Source organism: Ptychodera flava, chromosome 19 (genome assembly GCF_041260155.1).
Source record: "Ptychodera flava strain L36383 chromosome 19, AS_Pfla_20210202, whole genome shotgun sequence".
NCBI classification, from domain to species: domain Eukaryota; kingdom Metazoa; phylum Hemichordata; class Enteropneusta; family Ptychoderidae; genus Ptychodera; species Ptychodera flava.
In genome coordinates this window covers 29,656,112-29,681,196 of record NC_091946.1, presented here as the reverse complement: position 1 = coordinate 29,681,196, position 25,085 = coordinate 29,656,112, and the positions used below count along the sequence as shown (strand labels likewise).

The following is a 25,085-nucleotide window of genomic DNA, read 5'->3' as shown; positions in this document are numbered from 1 at the left end:
CTTTTAAGAGGCCGACATTCTGTAGAGTAGCCAGTCTGAACAGGGTTCACTATAGTTATTGTGTCGAATCAATGGGTTTGCTTCATTTCAGACCAATAGAAAGTTGATAAAAGCTGACTAAATTTTATGTCCGTACAAGGCAAAAATAGACATGATGCGAACCGACCATTTCTCCCACTGTACTTTATATGTGAGTCCTAGCGTATTGCCCCTGTGCAAAATTAACAACAGCGGTTCAGGTGTGTTTGATAATGGCTCTCGATTTAAAAAAAAAGAGAAAAGGGTCATCGGGCGGCCCAAAGGGTCGGACTGGCCGTAGATGAGACCTTCATGTTGCTCTTATTCCGTTTCAAATATCTCGCAGGCGTTGGACGGTAATAGGGCAGTCACATCTTAAAGGCAATGTTAGCTATCTAAAAATGAACTTCATTATACACAGTGGCTTATGTTACCATACGACTGAGTCGAACACCTCCAACCATCAGCAGCACCAATTTTCAGGTTTACAACTTTAAGGGTTGTTAATAGATAAGTGGACGACGGTTGCACGACTTGTATCAATTACAGATAATTGGCGCTTCCTAACTTGCTTGGCTGTTGCTATTATAGAACAAGAATTAAATAACCATAATTTACAAAAGTGACATATGACAATTTGAAAAATATCGCCTCTTTTCATAGTCATTATGTTGCTAATAGTTGATACGGAATTGAAGTTTGGAACATGGAATTACTAATACAATGCTTCTTTGATTCATCAAGTCCCGAGAACATTATGTTCTTGCTGAAAAATTGGGACGACAGCTCAAAAACAGTGGATCATGTTGCAATGCAATGACGCATTACTCCCGTGAGCTTGTGGGGGAATTCCGCACAGTTGGCCAATGAATGAACGGAACGTGGCGATTGCTGACCTCGCGTTTTCGAGAATTTTCCTCAATCATGAGGCTGCACTTTTGGCCAAATTATAATTTACCAGTAATAAACGAAAAACAAATGAGCTCTCGGGGAAATCCCAGTTTTTGAAGCAATCAAACTGCCTCTTTCATACTACATGGTTCGACGTAAGGCCCTTGCACATAATTTTCAAATCTATATAAAGTCGGGTGATTTTTGTGGACAACCAAAGTGGTGACCACAGACTATCAACAGATTGTCCAGAAAGCATCTTCAGTGGCAGGCGAACAATCATTCTACATTATGGGCAACACAACTAGTAACGAACCCAAAAGGGGAACAAGAGGTTCCTATGGCTGCAAAAATTATGGTCCAAATGTCCCGGCAAACGAACCAAGGAAAGGTTTGTCAAACTTTTGTTTTGCTATACGTCTGGTCAAGAGCTGGTTGACCTATTAATTAATTTTCACCAGGGACAAGATATGAGATTCTCTTGTAGTTTACAGACATGGATTTAGCTAAAGGTGATGTTCATTTCGTTTTCAGGTAAATTACGATACGTACTGCAAGACAATAGTTTCGTCGAATCATCAGATTCAGAATGTGACGCAAAAGTAATTGTAGGTGAGTACAAATGTCTTCAACATTTGTGGTATTCATTATACTGTTTTGTGCTGTTTATACTTGAAAAGTTGTAAAAACATAAAACATGTAAAGTACTACATTCCTTTTTTGAAACTACATAAAACTCGATGCCATGAAACATTTAAAATCCACAGGAAACGTAGAAGAGCACCCCATAAACTTTCAATGGCTCGATACTTGCTCATAAAATTCCACTGTTACTGTTCTCTTTTGTAAAAAAACAGCATTATGAAAAGTGATTTTAATTAACCAACGATAATCAATATTTATTGTATACTTTTCATAGCCTGGCCCAATTCTACAAAGCTTGTTTACATTCCAATTGGACTGTGATATCATGAATAAGAGAAATAACGTCTCTTCGAAATGTATACGTAAGTCAAGCACAAAAACTTTGTCTTATTTTACAGACAATGCGTACTGTCGCTGACACCATCTACAAGAAACATCTAGGGTAAGTACATAGGACAAAATGTTTTCGTTATGTTGAAACATGTTCTGCTTATTTATGTTTTAACAGATGCATAACAAATACAGCTAGTGACCGATAAGTCTAATCTAAATTATTCATCATACATTCCATTAACACCGAAATCGCGTCCAATGTCTACATCCTCACTGAAATGTTGAACATTGTCCCCTCGTTTTTACAACCAGGTCATTTCACGGAATTTGAGTCAACATGGCTCTAATTTAATAATTATTTCTCTTCTCCGTAGATTGGAATGCTTCAAAACTATGTGTCTACCCAACGAGCTGCTCTTCCTGGCATGAAAGTCCTGTGGCATTAGAATACTTCCACGATTAAGAAGAATACTACTATAGTATGAACAAGAATATTATATCCTGTACTTTTATACCGCTGGCGACCAATAGTTTTCATGGGAAACAAGTTAATGAACTGTCGAAATTTAACCTACAGTATCAAAATTAACATAAATTAATTATACTATATTATATATCATATTATAACGTAAATTTTAATGTCAACCATCTACGTTTTGAAATAAGGCATTCTAAAATGGGTTTAAATATCTTTCTCGCTTTCATGTCCACTGCCAAAGTAGGTTCAATTATTATGTTATGAGTGGTTCAAAATATCACAATTTATCCTCTTTTCACTTGCCTCAAAATTTCTTCTCATATTTTATCACATGGCAATTAAAGTGTATCTCCCATTAATTTATTACATTTATTTGCTGCCAAAGAACTCGTACTGATTTCCTTTAACCTTTGCTTGAATTTTCAAATATTTGACTTGCACAGTGTGATTCTTGTTTGTTTTTGAATTTTAATAGAGTATGCTAAAAATGTTAGACTCCTTATGAATCTATGGACTTCACCTAATGTTAATTTAATGCACAGAATTATTATATCGTCAATCGCAGCCCTCTCCAATATCTTGATATTCTTCAGTGTAATTGTCATGCTTTTAAGGTGCATTCATGACGTCATCGTTTGTGAGCGTTTTCAATAATTTTAAATACAAACTCAGAATTACATATGCACTGTTCATTTTCTAAGTCGAAATAAAGTGTTTTCAATGAAATGAAATCGCAGTGACTCTTGTTTCAAGTACACATAGAGTATGTATGTTTTGTTTTCATTATGATTGCCCGTCCGCAGCGCAGACGATCACTTGAGTCCAGTGATGTCAGACATTGGCAACTTTGTGACACTGATATTCTATGCAGGATGCTATTCCTCACACTAAATCAACGAGGTTAATCCGGTTGCTGTGGCTGAATAAAACTGTCCGTGTTATAGAGAAGACCTTGAATTCACCAGAGGACGAAGATTGCTAGGATAGATACGCATATTTCTTAGACAGGCAGGGACCACAAGTTGTGTCACATCTAACATCTTACGTTTATAATAATATTCATTGAGCTGAATCATTTACACAGAAAAGACACAATTTCCGTTGACTCTCATTGTCCAAATCAAAAATTTGAAGAGGAGGGCATAATGATTCCGAATTCGATTGTGAAAATCTTAAAATGTCTAGAATGAAGCATCGAAATTGTCATGCAAATTTCGGTAGGAAAGAGTGAAATGGCATAATCTATCAACAATAGAAAAAGGGTTTTTTCCAACGAGTAATGAGCGATTAAAGTAAACGAATTTGTTTGGCCACCACGTGAATATAACACCTCACACGTACTAACATGTTAGAGGTCTTAACCCACATTTATTAATAGGTGTGACATATACAGGCAATAGGTTGAGAGTTGGGATTTGGCCAAGTGGTTCTGTCTGTTGCCTCTCCGCCAGGCGACTGGTTGCCGTATGTTGTGAGTTCGAACCCGGTTGAAAACTAGCCGTATTTCTTTTGCTTGCAATGTGACATTTGGGTAACTTTCCACCCGATACTTGTATGAGTTGACTGAAACTTATATCAGATAGTGGCAATGGTTTTGCTTATCTGTTGATCACGTCAAATGAAGTGCAATTGCTTTGAAATTATTGTTGTGTGCTCCTCACGATTGTGTCAATATTTCAATCCTAAAAATGCTTGGTTACAGCATTTCATGATTAGAGAATAATTATAACTACTGAAGATTCTTGTTCGCCCATGTACTCACTGAAACATCGCTTTGATAACATGGTGACCACTGACTGATAGAACCATGGGTATCTCATGGTTGAAAATTTATAGGCCCACTCCACTTTGTCATTTCACTACGTCAATTATCATACTTTGCGATAGCATTAGGACTTTGATGTGGACAGAAGGATTGAAACTAGTGAACGATAGATTTGTCGAAACATCACAAAACTTTTGAACGCGTAGTCAACTACCTTTTGTTGCTGTATTGGAAAGCATGCTCGTTGTCAATCACATGCCGATCGGTCGAGGCGTCAAGATTGCCAAAACGTAGACGAGACGCTCCTGTTAACAAAGTCATCAGCGCTTAAGGCTCACAGGGTATAGGTTGAGAACGATTTCGATGACATTTTCCTGTGATTATTGTATGAGGTCCAGACAGTAGAAAGACATTTACAGCAGGCGCTTAGCTTGAGAGAGATAAATGACAAAACACAGCCTATTCTGACTCTATTATTTTTAATACTATAGGTCAACAGCTGTACACTTAAAAGTCAATAATTATCCCCGCTTATGTATGACTTGCTCTGACCTGTGAAGTTTCGAGAATTCTTATCTCTAAATATGAGAGACCAAAGAACTTTATGCTACATCATACTACACTACATTTCAACTTGGTTTTACTTTACCCCAAGCAGACGGGTGGGAAAATGCCATATTGTTGGCCAACGAATAAAAGGAAAGTGGCGAATGCGCCAAGAGCTTCTCTTCCTTTTTTTTTTGGAATGATCTATGATGAGGTTGCAGAGTGTAAGTCAGCATTAGCATACCTGTTTCTTGATCAATCACATTGCTGTTTAACATCACGTGTCTTGACGCAAGTCCCACGTATACAGTTTTGAATGCTATATAAACCTTGGGGCACTCTCCGGAAGGAAGACATTTGCTGAGCTAAACCAAACACCAAGCGAGTCACGTCAGTTGGCCTATTTTTTGTACCAGTCATGAGTACACCCCATAACGAACCTAAAAAAATGACCATACGTCCCACGAATGCAAATCCATCTACAAAATCATCTCCAAATGTTTCATCGAACGAACCGAAGAAAGGTTTGTCAAAGATATGTATTCAGTGCTTGAAAATATTGTGAATGTCTCATGGACTTAACTTATTACGATGATGTTTATTTAGAACATGACAAGAGATTTAGATTTAGATTTAAAAATGGTCATTTTGGCTGAATCCTGTCTCTCCTTTCCTTAAAGCTAAATTGCGTTATGTACTTGAAGAAAACCATTTCGACGAATCAAACGGATCAGACTGTGAAGCAGAAGTTATTGGAGGTAAGTAAATTTTATATTCAATTTTGTGACATTGATTTTACGCTTGTATTCATTATCACTTTGTGCTGTTTAAGTCCAAAAGCGTCCAAGAGATGTGATGTACTATAAAGGCTTTTAGCAGGTAAAGGTGATACATTTACAAGGCTGGGGTGAAGCGCCCAATCCCAGTGAATGAGACAACCCACGAATCTCATTTCCTCCATGCCGAATAAAGTTGTTCGCGCCTCGAATATGAAAGACTCGGGCTCTTGTTCGAATTTTCCTCAAGCAAACGTCCAGTCATTCTCTTTCAAAATCAAGAATAAAAATCAGTTTCATCGTCGAAATTTTGGTACAAAAGAAACAAATAACCTAATTGGCCTCTCAACCAATATTTTCAAATTCAAAATGGCCGCCATCCACGTGTTCTCTCGATCTAGAAAACAAATTCCAATTTTCACAAAACTAAGCAGGTTAAAACTGTTTTTACTCCCAGAGCTTCAAAATAAACCCTAACAAGTTGTAGACCAAAATAGAATCGTAACATTGGGGGTCCGAATATCTGTTCCCGAGGCGCATTCCAATTTCCGCAAATTATGTTACATTATTCACTGTCATTGTTCTCTGATGGAGAAGTAGAATTCATGATTATATATCAAGATTTTGTCTTGCACGAATTGACGCTTTCGTGTTGTCATGAGTGATACATTGCTCTTCATAAAATACATATGCCTAACGTTTACTTTGTCATATTTTATGTACTAGTCATGTTTTATTTACTATACAGGGCACACGTTTTGTCGCTGACACCAACTACCAGTGCCAATAAGGGTAAGTATACTGGACAAATATTTACGTTATGTTTGAACATGAATTCAACATTTTGGAATCATAATGTTCATATGCAAAATAGAACGCAAAGATTTCAACCCTGACCTCTGACTCATCAAAATCACGTGTACATATCCGGGTAATCGCTGGCACCATCACAAAATTTTGCTCTTGCGTTTTAAGACCAACTAACAAACTTGAGATTGTATATAAATTAAAATAATACTGTAATGAATCAATGTTGCTTCTTTACAGATCGAGCTGCCATACATCAAATATTTCCCACCAACAAGTACCTTCGCCGCCAATACAAGCATTATGACATGATAATACTCAAGGATTTGGACGAATCTTGTACTTTTTGGAGAATAATTTTATATTCACTAATTCAAATGGAGAAAGAACTGCGACTATTTTTACATGAAAACTACGCTGTTGTCCGTTTTATGTTAAGAAGCAATATGGCGGTATAATTTCCAGTGTTAAAACAAGGAGTGTAAGGGATTGTGTTCATCACAATGCAAGCTGTTTAAATAATTTTAGTTTTGTCTGGGTACTGAAGTTTTCCCATTAAGAATGGTTTGAATTTTACTTTGTTGACATCCTGTCCACCGCCGGAGTGAGATCAATTTTTTTGCTGCCACGTATTTTCATAAAAGCAGTTTCTATCAGTTGGTTACTCGAGAAATTAATTTTTTGCTTATCTGATTATTTTTTACCATATTGTTAGTGAGTGTAATATGGAAATGTAACATTACCATTTCCAATATTTTGTTTCTCTGTCACTCGTGGCTGTTTCCTGATCTGTCATTCTGCAAAGTCACTTTTGAAGTGATATTTAAGGTACTTCAAGTTCAAAATGTCAATTACACACATATATATCTCTTCAAGGAATATTTGAATAGTTAGCCTCTTTCCTGATTAGCAATAAAACTTCATTATTAATGTATTATAACCGTTGCGTTTTTGTGTTGTACCTGCACACAGTACGAGTGTGTTTCAGTATATTTTTGGTTTCACATTCTCAAGGAAATAAAGAAGAGCTCACAAATCAGCAATTGAATATTCTGATATTGCATGCAAGTTCTCTCTACGTATAAAACTTGTAGCAGGCAGAACATGTCTTTCAAAAGCTGACAATTTTATCCGGGCCTTCAATAAATTGCTTAGTCATGCCATACAGATAAATGCATGTAATGTGGAAGTACTAACAATGCACCAGACACTCAATCACCTTAAAGAGTGAAAGATGTTTCTCATAATAGAGCAACGTATATATTTCTCATGTTTTCACTTTCGTGTACAAAATGCATGAAAACACACATCGATGACGATTGGCCTCCTAATAATTTGAGAAAACTAACAAGCAAAGACTTCTGTAGGCCATACCACTCGTGTCTCAGGCAAGAAAATTAAGAGAGTCAGACTCATACAAAATGGATATCTGAACAACAATTGCCTGCAGTAAAACAAATATGTGTACACAAATTAGCAATTGTTTCGAAAAAACGGACGACAGTCTACAGCATCTACATATAAAATTGAATTTGATGTAAATTGTAAGAAGGGACGAATAAAATAGAAGAGCCCGCTAAGTGGTAGAAGGTGATGTCGACCAACAAAGCCAGTGTTTTGGATTCTTCTTTTTTGTGGTGGGAGTCTAGTGTGTCTTGCCATAATCTCTATCTTACAACCTGAAACCGACAGATGGCTGTCTATGTTTACTAATGAAATGAAATGCAAATTTGTGATTGTCATCTCGGGTAAACTATCTATTGATTGGCCGCTCTTCAAAACATGACCTTATTGGGGCGACCCATATGCAAAGTCACATATCTACAGAAAGTTAGTTTTGGCACTTTCACTACAACCACTACTACTACTTCTGAAAAATCGGACTTCAACTAAGTCTACCACGAGCGAGGTCTGCCTGTGATATTCAGAGGCGTAAGTCTCAACAGCTGCGGTAATTAATATACTGAGAAAGGGCAAATTTTGATAAATATCACGAGATGAGCGACGCAAATGAAGGCGGTAAGGGCGGCGGGGGTTCCGGCGGTGGTGGTGGGTCCAACACCGATTCAAATGGACGAGCAGGTGGGTAACATGTTGGCGAATTTCTTTTCCGATTTCAGCAACGAATCTATCGCCGGAATTTCCTTATTGTGTAAATGATATTTTGATATGCGTGAGAAGCACATACATACCAAACGAACAAAGTTCTCATGAATTTGATAGTAGGAAATTAAGTTTTAAAGGCCCTGTTCTTTTAAGACTTTAGATCATTTTACTCTGCGCAACACAAGGGCGTGTTCATGCTTCGGTCGGTGGGGGCAATATACTTTTTGTCACCTTAACATTTTAGTACATAATGCCAGCGACATACTTGAAACGTCTTCAGTTGGACAGGAGACAATTGCTAACAAAAACCGTTTCTATACGTTACCTCATCAAAATAGCCACAATTATTGGGGCCATTTAAGGTGCCTAACGTTTATAAGACTTTTTCTGGTCGCAGATTGAGTGGACCATTTTGAATATAACGAGTAAATAATTTTCCACTGTCTTCATTTTGTGGAAACTCGAAATACATGTTTCTCAACAAAATCAACAAAAGGTAACATTATAGCGGCCATTTGAATTACAAATATCGGTATTAGCTCTTCTGATAGTTCAGATTCTGTTTAAGGCGACTTCACTCAGAAAGAAAGTGAAGAAAACAATACTCATATGCACACAAGATCATCATTTGGGGCAACAATATCAAAACGTAGAAGGATATTAGGCAGAAACAGAAATGACATGAGGAAAATAATATTCATATTTCGTAATACTAATCACTTTTCATTATGTTAATAGAAACAGCTGATTTACATATTCTAGTTCAAGCTGAGAAAAAACTGAAACGTTTAAACGCATATTGGTCGAATGGTCGGCTAATTTCTTGCAAATACCGGGAGACTTAAAATGTAAAAATAGCTAAAAATACTAACGGTTTCTGTGAATACATCATTTAAGGTTTTTAAAATAGCAGTCGGCTTACTAAATCTCCCCTCAACCTGCCCAGCAGATTGTCGAGAACCCTTTATGCCTTCTTTGTCTATACTACCGGAGTAACCGGTATCTTAGGTATATCCAAACGAACAGAGGCGAATTCAGTGATTTTGTCCAAACCAAGTGTAGGAGGCTTGAGCGTAGCATTTGGTCGATATGTTGTGCGTCTACGAAGCAAAATAAAAAGTCCTGAAACAGCACAAGCGGTTGTCGACGCTGTGCCCACCCAGTAGTCGTGTATGCACCAAGCCTGAGGGGGATTCCCATACCTTGTCAACAAGAACATCCGCAGTCTTGGCTTTTGAAACCTAAACCTTTCCATTTTCGAATCCTTTTCGCCAGTGTGGAATTTCCTTTCTAAAAACAGTTTAAAATTATATTCTGGTGGTATATTTGTGGTGTGTCGCTCCTTGACCAGTGCAAAAAACAAATCCACAAGGTATCAAACTGCAATATTTTAGCTCTGTTTACTGGAGCATTGTGGTTAGTTAAAACACGACGCATTCTAAAAGGTGACACTGTGTATGACCAGCTTTCAAAACTATCAACTTTATTGATGAATTCATTGATAAACTTTTGAGACGGAAAAAATGTTTGGTGCCCCACAACCACCTAGTTTGGCCCTTGTATGACCTCATACGTAGGCATGGGCAGGACTCACACGATAAGATTCTTTACATTTTGTAAGCTTCGTCAAACTGATGGCGTTGAATGTTCGAGGCAAGCATTTACATAGTGTTCATGCAACACCCATTTATAGGCAAGTTCAGGTCTTAGATAAAAGGCCTTCTAGAGAATTTGCCTCTTTTGTCACAACTAAATTAAATGCGCTGCAATTGATAATGTTGTAACAGGTCTAACATAGTTTTGTGATTGTATGTCCTGTATTGGTTCTGTCACTGTAGAATTTGAAGCGTCTTTAAAATTATTCCTACAGGAAAGTAGCCAATAGCTATGAATGGTAAGGGTGATATGTCAGTCCAGTGCCAAGTGCTGACATATTTATCTTCAGTACGTGATTTGACATAGTGACACACTTTCTGAGGGCCAACTTGTCCCTCGTGCATTACGTTGGCATTATGTGATCTCTTACAGTGATGGAAATAGTGGGAGAGGTTGCTGATATGTACTTGCTGGTTGGTATCACTGGTACTCCTATGTATTGGAAGCCAAGTCTGCCCCGCAGCATCACTCTGAATGTAAAGTAGTGTGAGTTGTTCTAGTGGATGAGGTAAATTGGCTTTCCGTGACTTAACCCTACACGATAACTTGCATAGATGTTTATGGAACATTAATGTTGCTAAGCGTGAGATCTGTATGTTGAAAACTCTTAAGGACGATCACTTCAATGTTTTTAACATGAGAATTTTGAATTTTAAACTGAAGTGGGCTAGGTAGTAATTATGCCCTATTTCCCTTTGGAACACATGTTCTATTTATAGGTGATAAGTAGTGAACTTGATGTGACAAGGAGCTCCATTTGAAATTGCGTCCCTCGGTCAGCAGCTTTTCCATCTTTATGTAACTGTTTCATTTGTTTTTCTCTTTTAGATTGACAGAAAAAAATGAAGACATTGTGAAAGTTCTCTAATGAAGTGGAATTCAATGAAGTTTTGTGTGTTTTTTATTATCTGGGTATTTGTTGACTAAATAAGCTCTCCTATATTTACAGCGACAGTAATTACTGGTGTTTTCAACATTTAAAAAACCAGCCTGGGCGTCGCCAGTATTGTGCCACAGTTTACGAAGATTTATGAACTTGTTTACAACGAGAAACTGTGTAAAGTGCTTAAACCGAAAGAACTTACTATTGCTGAATATCTTTGTAGCAACCCATTGTAATTACTGCAACTGCTACTGTACTTGGTGTTTTTGAATTTTAATAGATTACACTAAAATGTTCGACGACTTATTAATCCACAGGCTTCATCTAATGTACATTTTTAACGCACAGTATTTTGATATTGTCAATCGCTGTTCTCACCAACATTTTGATATTCTCAGTGTAACTTGTAAAATTTTTAAATTTGCATTCATGACTTCATCGTTTGTGAGGGATTCAATCATTTTAAGTACAGCATCAGAATTATGCAGACTTTGTTAATTTTAACTCTTAATTAATTAATGAATTTCCACTCTTAACTCTTAACTGTTACTTTTACTCAAGTAAACTATTTGCAACTATATAAAATCGCAGTGACTGTTGTTTCAGCTACACAAAGAGCACGTATGTTTTGTTTTCATCATAATATCCCATGGCCCTGGCAATCACTAGAGTCCATCGATGACATTGGCAACTTTGTCACCCTGATATTCTATGCATGGTGTTATTTCTGCACACTATTTGAACAAGGTGAATCCGGTTCTCAGCGATGCAGAGACTGAATAAAACTGTCCTTATTATAGAGAATGACCTTGAATTCACCGAAGGACGAAGATGGCCAGAATAGATACGCATATTTCTCATATACAGCCAGGCAGGAAACACAATTCGGTTACATTTTAAATTGATAATAATATTCATTTAGCTGAATCATTTGCACAGAAAAGACACAACTTCTGTTGAATTTCATTGTTAGTGAAATTCCAAATCAAACGTTTGAAGAGGAGCGCACAATGATTCGATTGTGAAAATCTTAAAATGTATAGAATTAACCATCGAAAGTGTCATTCAAACTTTGGCAGGAAAGGATGAAATGACATAAACTCTCCAAAGGAGGGAAAGGGTTATATTTTCATACACAGTAGCTCATCGTCAATTAAAGTAACTTGATGTCACCAGTTGTTAAATTACACCACCTGAACAAGGGTTTTTCCAACGAGTAATGAGCGATCGCTTGTTTGGCCAACCACATGTGCATACCATCTCCCACGTGTATTCACATGTTTGTGTTCTTAACACATATTTATTAATAGATGTGACATAAACTGCCTATACGTTTCGTTTGATTTCAATGTTACATTTGGAGACAAAAGAAGTCGGTGTAGCATGTTTGAAAATTTGCCAGCCGATACCATTATGATCTGACTGAAAACATCAGATTATTGCAATGCTTTTGTTTAATCCGTTCTGTTGATTACGTCAAAATGAAGTTTAATTACACCTTGAATTATTGTTCGACGGTTTTTGTCCAGTCCACACGATTGTGCCAATATTTTAATCCTCAAAAATGATTGGTTACAGGATTTTATGAATGGAGAATAGATAAAACTACTGAGGATTCGTTTTGACCCCTGACTGATTGAACCAAGACTATGTCAAGGTTCAGAATGATAAGCCCCTTCCTTTTTTCATTTTCCCCGCGTAACTTATCATAGTTTACGAGAACATTAAAACTATGGTGTGGAAAGCAGGATTGAAACTAGTAATTGACAGATTTATCAATAATCAAAGAACGTTTAAGGTATCTTCCAGCTACATTCCCTTTCTGTATTGGAAATTATACTCAGTGTCTGATTACTGATATAGATCTGCCTAGGCGTAAACGTTGGCAAAACGTAGACGAGACGCTCGCATTAACAAAATCATAAGTTCATAAGGCTAACAGGGTACAGGTTGCCCAGAATGAAGATGTGGTTGGTGAATATAAATTTCGATGACATTTTCATATGATCTTGTTTGAGGTCAAGATAATAAAAAATAGTTATAGCAGGGGCTAAATTCGAGAGAGATAAATGACGAAACACTGCCTATTCTGACTCTATTTTTTTAATACTGGAAGTCAAAAGCTGTAAAATTTCAAGTTAATAATTGCCCCCGCTTAAGTATTACTTGCTCTGACCGGTGAAGTTTCGAGAATTCTTATCTCTGAATATGAGAGACCAAATATCTTACTGCTACGTCATACTACACTACAATCCAACTAGGTTTTACTTTACCCTCAGTGGACGGGTGGGGAAATTCCATATTGTTGGCCAACGAATAAAAGGAACGTTGCGCATGCGCCAAGAACTTATCTCGCTATTTTTCTGGAATGATCTATGATGAGATTGCATTTGAGGCCAAATTATAAGTTACTATAAATATGTAACATCGATTGAGCTTTAGGGAAATCCCTATTCCTTGATCAATCAAATGGCTTTTTTACACCACGTGTCTTGACGTAAGGTCCACGTATACAATTTTGAAAGCTATATAAACCTGGGGCATTCTCCGTCAGGAAGAAATTTGCTGGAAAAAATAAATACCAAGCAAGCCACGCCAGTCGTCCTAGTTCTGATACCAGTCATGAGTACCACATGCCCCAACGAAACTAAAAGAGGGCCCACATATACTACGTATACAACTTCAGATCTGTCTCCAAATGTCACAGCGACCGAAGTGAAGAAAGGTTTGTCAAAGTTATGTTGTCAGTACTTGAAAATATTGTGAAGCTATCTTTTACGATGTGTAATTATGATGACGTTTCATTTAGAACATGACATCAGATTTACTTCGATTTAAAAATGGTCAGTTTGGATTCATCCTGTGTCTCTTTTCCTTTCAGATAAATTGCGTTATGTACTTGAAGAAAACCATTTCGACGAATCAAGAGAATTAGACTGTGAAGCCGAAGTTATTGGAGGTAAATAAATTTTATTTATATTCAATTTTGTGACACGGATTTTACAGGTATTTATTATCACTCGGAGATCTTAAAATCCAAAAAGTCCAAGAGATGTGACGTATTATAAAGGGTTTTAGCAGGTAAAGGTGTTACATTTACAAGGCTGGGGTAAATGTGCAATTTCAGTGGATGAGACAATCCCACGAACTCTCATTTGCTCCATGCCGAATAAAGTTTTCGCCCCTCGGAAAAAAATTGAACTCACGCAAAACGTTCAATCATTCTCTTTTAAAATCAAGAATAAAATTCGTGGTTATCGTCGAAATTTTGATACAAAAGAAACAAATTACCTAATTGGCCTTTTACCAATATTTAAAATTCAAATGGCCACCATTTACGTGTTATCTCGATTGAGAAAAAAAATTCAATTTTCACAAAACTAAGCACGTGAAAACTTTATTTACTTCAAGAACTTCAAAACAGCCCCCATAAGTTGTAGACCAAAATAGAATCGTTAAAGTTTGAGAGTCTACATATCTGTCCCCGAGACGCATTCTATTTTAGGCAACTGGTGTCATTTTATTCATTGTCATTGTTCTCCGATTGAGAAGTATAATTCATGATTATATTCAGATTTTGTCTTGCACGAAATGACGCTTTCATGTTGTCATGAGTGATACCTTGCTCTTTACAATGTACATATGCCAAACTTTTACTCAGTCATGTTTTATGTACTATACAGGGCACACGTTTTGTCGCTGACACCAACTACCAGTGCCAATAAGGGTAAGTATACTGGACAAATATTTACGTTATGTTTGAACATGAACTTTTTAACTCTTAAATCACGTGTACATATCCGGGTCATCGCTGACACCATCACCAAATTCTTCTCTTGCGTTTTAAGACCAACTCACAAACTTAAGATTGTATATAAATTAAAATAATATTGTAATGGATCAATGTTGCTTCTTTACAGATCGAGCTGACCTACAACAAATATTTCCCACCAACAAGTGCCTCTGTCGCTGATACAAGCATTATGACATGACAATACTCAAGGATTAGGACGAATCATGCTGCTATATGGAGAATAATTTTAAAATTGTATTTTCACTAATTCAAATGAAGAAAGAACTGTGACTCTTTTTACATGAAAACTACGTTGTTGTCAGTTTTATGTTAAGAAGCAATATGGAAGTATAATTTCCTGTGTTAAAACAAGGACTATAAGGAATTGTGTTCATCACAATGCAAGCTGTTTAAATAATTTTAGTGTTGCCTAGGTACTGAAGTTTTCCCATTAAGAACGGTTTTAGTTTTACTTTAATGACATCCTGTCCACCGCCGGAGTGAGATCAATTTTTTTTGCTGCCACGTATTTCATAAAAGCAGTTTCTATCCGTCAGTTACTCGAGAAATGATTTTTTTGCTTATCTGATTATTTTTACTATATTGTTGGTGAATGTAACATGGAAATGTAGCATTACAAAATTCCAATATTTTGTTTCTCTGTCAGTCGTGGTGATTTCCTGATCTGTCATTCTGCATAGTCACTTTTGAAGTGATCTTTTATGTACTTCAAGTTCAAAATTTCAATTACCCATACATTCCTCTTCACGGAACATTTTGAGTTATAAGCCTCTTTCCTGATAAGTAATAAAACTTCGTGATTGACTTATAATAACCGTTGTCTTTGTGTGTTGTATCTGCATACAGTACGAGTGTTTCAGTATATTGTTGGTTTCACATTCTCAAGGAAATAAAGAAGAGCTCACAAATCAGCAACTGAATATTCTGATATCGCATGCAAGTTCTCTCTCCCTACAAAACTTGTAGCAGGCAGAACATGTCTTTCAAGAGCTGACAATTTTATCCGGGCCTTCAATAAATTGCTTAGTCATGCCATACACATAAATGTATGTAATGTTGTAGTACTTACAATGCACCAGACACTCAATCACCTGAAAGAGTGAAAGATGTTTCTCATAATAGAGCACTGTGTAGATTTCTCGTTTTCACTTTCGTGTACAAAATGCATGAAAACACACATCGATGACGATTAGCCTTCTAATTATTTCAGAAAACAAACAAGCAAAGACATCTGTAGGACATATCACTCGTGCCTCACACAAGAAAATGAAGACACTCAGACACGTACAAAATGGATATCTGAACAATAACTGCCTGCAGTGAAACAAACATGTTTACAAAAATTTGCAATTCTGCAGCATCTACATATAACATTCAATTTCGGATATAAGTTGTAAGAAGGGACGAATAAAAATAGAAGAGCCCGCAAAGTGATAGAAGGTGATGTCGACCAACAAAGCCAGAGTTTTGGATTCTTCTTTTTTGTGGTGGGAATCTAGTCTGTCTTGCCATAATCTCAATCTTAAAACATGAAACCGACTGATGGCTGTTTATTATTACTAAAGAAATGCAAATTTGTGCTTGTCATCTCGGGTAAACTACCTATTGATTGGCCGCTCTTCAAAGCATTAGCTTATTAGGGCGATCCCTATGCAAAGTCACATATCTACAGAAAGTTATTTTTGGCACTTTCACTACAACCACTACTACTACTTCTGAAAAATCGGACTTTCAACTAAGACTACCACGAGCGAGGTCTGCCTGTGATATTCAGAGGCGTAAGTCTCAACAGCTGCAGTAATTAATTTACTGAGAAAGGGCAAATTTGGATACATATCACGAGATGAGCGACGCAAATGAAGGCGGTAAGGGCGGCGGGGGTTCCGGCGGTGGTGGTGGGTCCAACACCGATTCAAATGGACGAGCAGGTGGGTAACATTTTGGCGAATTTCTTTTCCGATTTAGCTACGAATCTATCGCCCGAATTTCCGTATTGTGTAAATGATATTTTGATGTGCGTAAGAAGCACATACATGCAAAACGAACAAAGCTCTCATGAATTTGACAGTAGGGAATTCAGTCTTAAAGGCGCTGTCCTTTTAAGACTTTAAATAGATTATTTTAAACTGCGCAACACAAGGCCGTGTTCATGCTTCAGTGGATGGGGCAATATACTTGTTGTCACCTTTACGGTTTACTACAAAATGCCAGCGACATACTTGAAACTACTTCAGTTGGACAGGAGACGATTGCTAACTAAAACCGTATATCGGTATTAGCTCTTCTGATCGTTCAGATTCAGTTTAAGGCGACTTCACTCAGAAAGAAAGTGAAGAAAACAATACTCATATGCACACAATATCATAATTTGGGGCAACAATATCAAAACGTAGAAGGATATTAGGCAGAAACAGAAATGACATGAGGAAAATAATATTCTAACAGAAACAACTGATTCACATATTCTACTTTAAGCTGTGAAAAAGCTGAAACGTTTAAACGTAAATTGGTCGAATGGTTGGCTAATATCTTGCAAATACGGGGAGACTTAAAAATGTGAAAATAGCTAAATATACTAAACGTTTCTGTGAATACATCATTTAAGGTTTCTAAAATCGCAGTCGGTTTACAAACTCTCCCCTCAACCTGTCCAGCAGATTGTCTATAATCACTTATGCCTTCATTGTCTATACTACCAGAGTAACCGGAATATTAGATGTGTCCCAACGAACAGAGTAACCGGACGAGAATTCAGTAATTTTGTCCGAACCAAATGTAGGAGGCTTGAGCACAGCATTTGGTCGATATGTTGTGCGTCTACGAAGCAAACTAGAAAGACTAGAAACAGCACAAGCGGTTGTCGACGGTGTGCACACCCAGTAGTTGTGAACGCACCTAGCCTGAGGGGGATTCCCATACCTTGTCAACAAGAACATCCGCCATCTTGGCTTTTGAAACCTAAACCTTTCCATATTCGAATGCTTTTCACCAGTGTTGGAATTTCCTTTCTAAAAACAGTTTAAAATTATATTCTGGTGGTATATTTGTGGTGTGCCACTTCTCCACCAGTGCCAAAAAAATCCCCAAGGTATCAAACAGCAATATTTTAGCTCTGTTTACTGGAGCATTGTGGTTAGTTAAAACACGACGCCTTCTAACAGGTGACACTGTATATGACCAGCTTTCAAAACTATCAAATTTATGGATGAATTTATTGCTAAACGTTTTGAAAAGGAAAAAATGTATGGTGCCCCACAACCACCTAGTTTGGCCCTTGTATGACCTCATACGTAGGCATGGGCAGGACTCACACGATAAGATTCTGTACATTTTGTAAGCTTCGTCGAACTGATGGCGTTAAACGTTCAAGGCAAGCATTTACATAGTGATCTTGCAACACCCATTTGTAGGCAAAATTAGGTCTTAGCTAAATGTTTTTTAGAGAATTTGCCTCTTTTGTCACAACAAAATTGAATGCGCTACAATTGATAATGTTGTAACAGGTCTCACATAGTTTTGTGATTGAATGTCCTGTATTGGTTCTGTCACTGTAGAATTTGAAGCGTCTTTAAAATTATTCCTACAGGAAAGTAGCCAATAGCTATGAATAGTAAAGGTGATATGTCAGTCCAGTGCCAAGTGGTGACATATTTATCTTCACTACGTGATTTGACATAGTGCTACACTTTCTGCGGGCCAACTTGTCCATCGTGCATTACGTTGGCATTGTGTGATCTCTTGCAGTGATGGAAATAGTGGGAGAGGTTGCTGATATGTACTTGCTGGTTGGTATCACTGGCACTCCTATGTATTGGAAGCCAAGTCTGCCCCGCAGCATCACCCTAAATTGAAGGTAGTCTGAGTGGCTGTAATGGATGAGGTAAATTGGCTTTTCATGACTTTACCCTACACGATAACTTGCATAGATGTTTGTGGAACATCAATGTTGCTAAGCTTGAGATCTGTATGTTGAAAACTCTTAAGGACGATCACTTCAATTTTTTAACATGAGAATTTTGAATTATAAACTGAAGTGGGCTAGGTAGTTATTATGCCCTTTTCCCCTTTGGAACACATGTTTTATTTTATAGGTGATAAGTAGTGAACTTTATGTTACACGGAGCTCCATTTGAAATTGCGTCCCTCGGTCAGCAGCTTTTCCATCTTTATGTAACTGTTTCATTTGTTTTTCTCTTTCAGATTGACAGAAAAAAAATGAAGACATTGTGAAAGTTCTCTAATGAAGTGGAATTCAATGAAGTTTTGTGTGTTTTTTATTATCTGGGGATTTGTTGACTAAATAAGCTCTCCTATATTTACAGCGACAGAAATTACTGGTGTTTTCAACATTTAAAAAAACCAGTCTGGGCGTCGCCAGTATTGTACCACAGTTTACGAAGATTTATGAACTTGTTTACAACTAGAAACTGTGTAAAGTGCTTAAACCGAAACAACTTCCTATTGCTGAATATCTTTGTAGCAACCCATTGTAATTACTGCTACTACTACTGTACTTGGTGTTTTTGAATTTTAATAGATTACACTAAAATGTTCGACGACTTATTAATCCATAGGCTTCATCTAATGTACATTTTTAACGCACAGAATTTTGATATTGTCAATCGCTGTTCTCACCAACATTTTGATATTCTCAGTGTAACTTGTAAAATTTTTAAATTTGCATTCATGACTTCATCGTTTGTGAGGGATTCAATCATTTTAAGTACAGCATCAGAATTATGCAGACTTTGTTAATTTTAACTCTTAATTAATTAATGAATTTCCACTCTTAACTCTTAACTGTTAATTTTAACTCAAGTAAACTATTTGCAACTAAATAAAATCGCAGTGACTGTTGTTTCAGCTACACAAAGAGCATGTATATTTTATTTTCATCACGATTGCCCATGGCCCAGACAATCACCAGAGTCCATCGATGACATTGGCAACTTTGTCACCCTGATATTCTATGCAGGTCGTTATTTCTGCACAGTATTTGAACAAGGTGAATCCGGTTCTCAGGGTTGCAGAGACTGAATAAAACTGTCCTTATTGTCGTGAATGACCTTGAATTCATCGAAGGACGAAGATGCCCAGAAGCCAGGCCGGAAACACAATTTGGTTATATTTTATGTTTATAAAAATATTCATTGAGCTGAATCATTTGTACAGAAAAGACACAAATTCTGTTGCCTCTCATTGTTACTGAAAGTCCAAATCAAAAATTTGAAGAGCAGCGCACAATGATTGAATTGTGAAAATCGTAAAATGTACAGAAGCATCGACATTGTCATTCAAAATTCGGCAGGAAAAAGTAAAATGACATATAATCTCTCTACAGCAAAGAAAATGTCACCAGTTGTGAAATTACACCACCTGAACAAGGGTTTTTCCAACGAGTAATGAGCGATCAAAGGACACGAGCTTGTTTGGCCAACCGCGTGTGCATAACGTCTCACACATGTATTCACATGTTTGAGTTCTTAACACATATTTATTAATAGGTGTGACATAAACTCCCGATACGTTACGTTTGATTTCAATGTTACATTTTGGAGACAAAAAGAAGTTTGTGAAGCATGTTTGTGTAACTTTTCGTTGTTGAAAATTTGCCAACCGATACCATTATGATCTGACGGAAAACATATCAGATGGTGGCAATGCTTTTGCTTAATCCGTTCTGTTGATTACGTCAAAATGAAGTTGAATTACACCTAGAATTATTGTTCGACGGTTGTTGTCCAGTCCACACGATTGTGCCAATATTTTAATCCTCAAAAATGATTGGTTACAGGATTTTATGAATGGAGAATAGATAAAACTACTGAGGATTCGTTTTGACCCCTGACTGATTGAACCAAGACTATGTCAAGGTTCAGAATTGATAAGCCCCTTCCTTTTTGCATTTTCCCCGCGTAACTTAATCAAAGAACGTTTAAGATACCTTCAAGCTACATTTCCTTGCTGTATTGAAAATTATACTCTGTGTCAGATACAGATCTGCCTAGGCGTAAACGTTGCCAAAACGCAGACAAGACGCTGCTGTTAACAATATCATAAGCTCATAAGGTTTACAAGGTATAGGTTGCGCAGAATGGAAAATGTGGTCGGTGAATATAAATTTCGATGACATTTTCATGGTCTTGTATGAGGTCAAGATAATAGAAAAATAGTTATAGCAGGGGCTAAATTCGACAGAGATAAATGACAAACACTGCTTATCCTGACTCAATTATGTTAATACTGTGTGTAAATAGTTGTACTCTTTCTAGTGAATAGTTGTCTCATGTTATGTACTACTATGCTCTGACCTGGGAAGGTTCGAGAAATCTTATCTTTGAACGAGGGTGACCAAAGATCATCTTACCACATCACACTTCACAGTGTTTCAACAAAGCCTTAATGTACCCTAGCGGATGGGCGGGAAATTCCTTATTGTTGGCCAACGAATAAAAGGAACGTCGCGCATGCGCCAAGAGCTTATCTTGCTTTTTCGAGAATTTTCTGCAATGATAAGGTTGCATTTAAGCCAAATTGTAAGTTACTATAAATAACAAAATAATACAGCTTTTGGAAAAGCCCTTTTTTGATCAATCAGATTGCCTTTTTACACTACATGTCTTGACGTAAGGTTCACGTCCATACAACTATATAAGCTGGAGGTACTCTTCGTTTGAATAAAATTTGCGGAACACAACCAAACACTGAACGAGCCTCGCCAGTTGTTTTACGCCTGATACCAGTCATGAACAATACAAGCAGCAACGAACCTAAAAAAGGGATCTATAGTACCAGCGTTCACACAACGTATGGTCCGTCTCCAAATGTCCCATCGAACGAACCAAAGAAAGGTTTGTAAAAGTTATGTTGTCGGTGCTTGAAAATATACTGAAGTTCTCCCTGACTTGTATAACTATGATGAATTTTCATTTCAAACATAACATCAGATTTACTTAACTTTAGAAATAGAAATGGTCATTTTGGTTTAATTCTGTGTTTCATTTCCTTTCAGCTAAATTGCGTTATGTACTTGAAGAAAACAATTTCGACGAATCAAGAGAATCAGACTGTGAAGCCGAAGTTATTGGAGGTAAGTAAATTTTATATTCAATTTTTGTGACATGGATTTTACAGGCACCTGTTATCACTTTGTACTGATAATGTCCAACAAGTCGAAAAGATGAGAAGTACTGTAAGAATTTTAGCAGCTACATTAGAAAAAGGTGTTGCATTTACGGCGCTTATAGGTGAAGTTCACAAGTGAACAAGACAACCCATGTACTCCTTTTTCATCCATGCTGAATAAAGTTGTTCGAGCCTCGAAAATGAAAGACTGAAGCCCTTGTTCAAAATTTCCTCAAGCAAACGTTAAACCATTCTCTTTCAAAATCGAGAATAAAAATCGAGGTTACGGTCAAAATTTTGGCACGAGAGAACACACTTCTCAATATTTACCCTTTTTTTTCTTAAATTCGAAATGGCCTCTATCCCTGTATTATATATATATCTCCTTATGTGGAAAAATGAAATCCGATTTTCATAGAATTAAGTCGATGACAACTTCAATTGCTCCAAGGGTTTCAAAGAAGCCCCCTCAAGTGGCAGACCAAAATCTGTCCCAGAGGCACATGATATCATTTTATTCGTTGTTATTGTTCTCCAATGGAGAAGTAGAATTCATAATTATAGAAACATTTTGTCTTGCACAAAATGACGTCTCCACTTTGCTTTCATAGTGTCCATTTGCCAAACTTACACTCTGTCATGCTTTATGTACCATGCAGGGCACACGTTTTGTCGCTGACACCAACTAGCAGTACCAACAAATGTGAGTATACTTGACAAATATTTCGAACATACATTCTATATAGTGGAATCAAGATTTGCATTTGCCAAATAGAACTGATTAATGCAAATAAGTCTCACCCAAAGATTTGAACCCTGACCCCTGACTCATCGAAGCTTTAAATCACGTGTACATGTCCGGGTCATCGCTGACACCATCACAAAGTTCTGCTCTTGCGTTTAACTTGAAATTGTATATAGATTAAAATAACATTGTAATGAATTAATTTTGCTTCTTTACAGATCGAGCTGCCTTACAACAAAATATTTTTCCACCACCAAGTGCCGCCGATACAAGCATTTGACTTCATAATTGTCGAGGATTAGGACGAATCTTTTAGCTTTACCGACAATAATGGTCAATATACTAATTCAAATGAAGAAAGAACTGTGATTTACTTCTTCATGAAAACTTTGTCGTCGATTTTATGTTAAATAACAATATGGTAATATAATGCCAAGCGTTTAAACTAGGTGTTACAGAAATTATGTCCATCACAATGCAAGCTGTTAAAAGAATTTTAGTGTTGTCTAGGTACTGTAAGTAGTTCTATTAAGAACAGTTATTATTTTGTTGGAGTCATGTCCACCATCAGAGTGAAATCATATTTTACTGCCAGGTGTTAAATGAACATCTTATATCAGTAAGTTAACCATATTGAAGTGAATGGGTTCGAAAACTTTAGTCCACTCAATTCAAAACTCATACACAGTGTGGCTTTTGTTTGTGTTGGAATTGCTTTCTAGTATGATACCATTCAAGTGTCTGATGATGAACTGCTATTTTTTCAATTGCAATCCATCATATTCCATCTTACTTCACCCAACCCTGTTTCAATGACGCATGTACTTTCAACATTATCAATGCCAATATTTTGTTTCTCTGTCACTCTTGGTGATTTCTTTATCTGTAATTCTGCATATTCGCTTTTGAAGTGCTCATGTATGTATTTCAAGTTCAAAATTTCAATTACACTTTTATTCCTCTCCACGGAATATTTGAATAGTTAGCCTCTTTCCTGATTAGCAATAAAACCTCATTATTAATGTATTATAATCGTTGCGTTTTTGTGTTGTATCTGCATACAGTACGAGTGTGTTTCAGTATATTATTGGTTTCACATTCTCAAGGAAATCTAGAAGAGCTCGCAAATCAGCAACTGAATATTCTGATATTGCATGCAAGTCCCCTTTCTGACAAAACTTGTAGCGGTCAGAATCTGGTTTTCAAAAGCTGACAATTTTTTCTGCACCTTCAATACACTGCCTAGTTATGACGATAAAGACTGATATCTTTAACGTGCCTGTACTGACACTGCACCAGATACTCAATCATTCTGAAAGATGTTTCTCATGATAGAGCAACGTCTAATATCTCTCATGTTTTCACTTTCGTTTACAAAATGCATGAAAAAAACACACCGATGACAATTAACCTCGTAATGATCTCAGAAAAAACAAGCAAAGACTTTTGCACGCCATACCACTCGTGTTTCGAACAAGAAAACCAACTTGAAGGATCTTAGACACATACAAAATAGATATCTGAACAATATTTACCTACAGTGAAATAAACTTTTGTACACAAATTTGCAAGTGTTTCAAACAAAAGTGAATGGCAGACTGCAGCATCTATATATAACCTGGAAATTAATGAAGAGACCTCCAAGTTGTAGAAAGTGATGTTGACAAACAAATCGGTGTTAAGCCGTTTTGGACTGTTTTGCCTCATGAACAAACCTTCATCGTGCATCATATTGAAACATGATCCTCTAAAGTAATACAAAATTAACCATCAAATGTACAGTAATAAAAAAGGCAGCCTTGTTCCCAAGTGTGAAGCTCTTATTGTGTTTGTGGAACTTATAAGTGTGAAAAAATTATAACCACTCTGTAACCATTTATGTGTGTAAAAATATCCGACAAATCAGACACAAATGTATCCTGAATGTCAATTTTAAAAACAGTGTGTGAATATGATCATGTAAATTTTCCATGGTGTCCAGGGATTTGTCGGCTACATAAGCTCTCCTCTATTTACAGCGACAGCAATAACTGGTGTTTCCAACATTTAAACAAATTAGCTGAACGTCACCTGTATTGTGCAACAAGAAGATTCATGAACATGTTTACAACGAGAAAGTGTGTAAAGTGCTTAAACCGAAACAACTTCCTATTGCTAAATATATTTGTAACACCCTATTGTAATTACTACTGCTGCTACTGTCGGGTGATTTTTGTGACTTGCTGTAATCAGTGTAGTACTTTAATATATACTATCGATCAGTAATTGAAATTTGATAGCAAGTACAAAATCAAACTGAATATTCAGCAGAAAAGGTACGAAGAGTTATTTTTCGGTCAACTGTCGATAACTCTGAGAACTTCTGTCTGGTCACAACACAGCTAAATATCGTCTGTTGTCCTTCTAGTAATGGCTGTAATTAGAATATTTCGCTGTACTTTTTGTGTTGATTGATAAGCAATTAAAACATGTCTTACATTGATTGTTTGAGCATATC

The 25,085-nt window shown here is 36.7% G+C and overlaps 4 long non-coding RNA genes across 5 annotated transcripts in view; 3 read left to right on the top strand and 1 right to left on the bottom strand.

The window, feature by feature from the left end:
- Positions 1-25,085, bottom strand: part of LOC139119212 (uncharacterized) — an 83,605-nt gene that overhangs the window by 42,611 nt on the left and 15,909 nt on the right. The gene's annotated exons all lie outside the window — the stretch shown is intronic.
- On the top strand, positions 1,097-3,096 carry LOC139119203 (uncharacterized). Its single transcript, XR_011548863.1, has 4 exons — positions 1,097-1,300; positions 1,444-1,521; positions 1,953-1,996; positions 2,262-3,096. It is a non-coding gene; the product is annotated as an uncharacterized lncRNA (long non-coding RNA).
- Positions 4,906-11,511, top strand: LOC139119211 (uncharacterized). Of its 2 annotated transcripts, none has more exons than XR_011548869.1 (6): positions 4,906-5,200; positions 5,357-5,434; positions 6,201-6,244; positions 6,500-8,341; positions 10,394-10,507; positions 10,850-11,460. It is a non-coding gene; the product is annotated as an uncharacterized lncRNA (long non-coding RNA). The 2 variants fall into 2 exon arrangements; XR_011548868.1 differs by having other exon boundaries at positions 4,908-5,200; positions 10,394-10,529; positions 10,850-11,511.
- Positions 11,804-23,620, top strand: LOC139119210 (uncharacterized). The gene is made up of 9 exons (XR_011548867.1): positions 11,804-13,629; positions 13,786-13,863; positions 14,588-14,631; positions 14,825-16,646; positions 18,463-18,598; positions 18,919-21,569; positions 21,731-21,808; positions 22,503-22,546; positions 22,807-23,620. It is a non-coding gene; the product is annotated as an uncharacterized lncRNA (long non-coding RNA).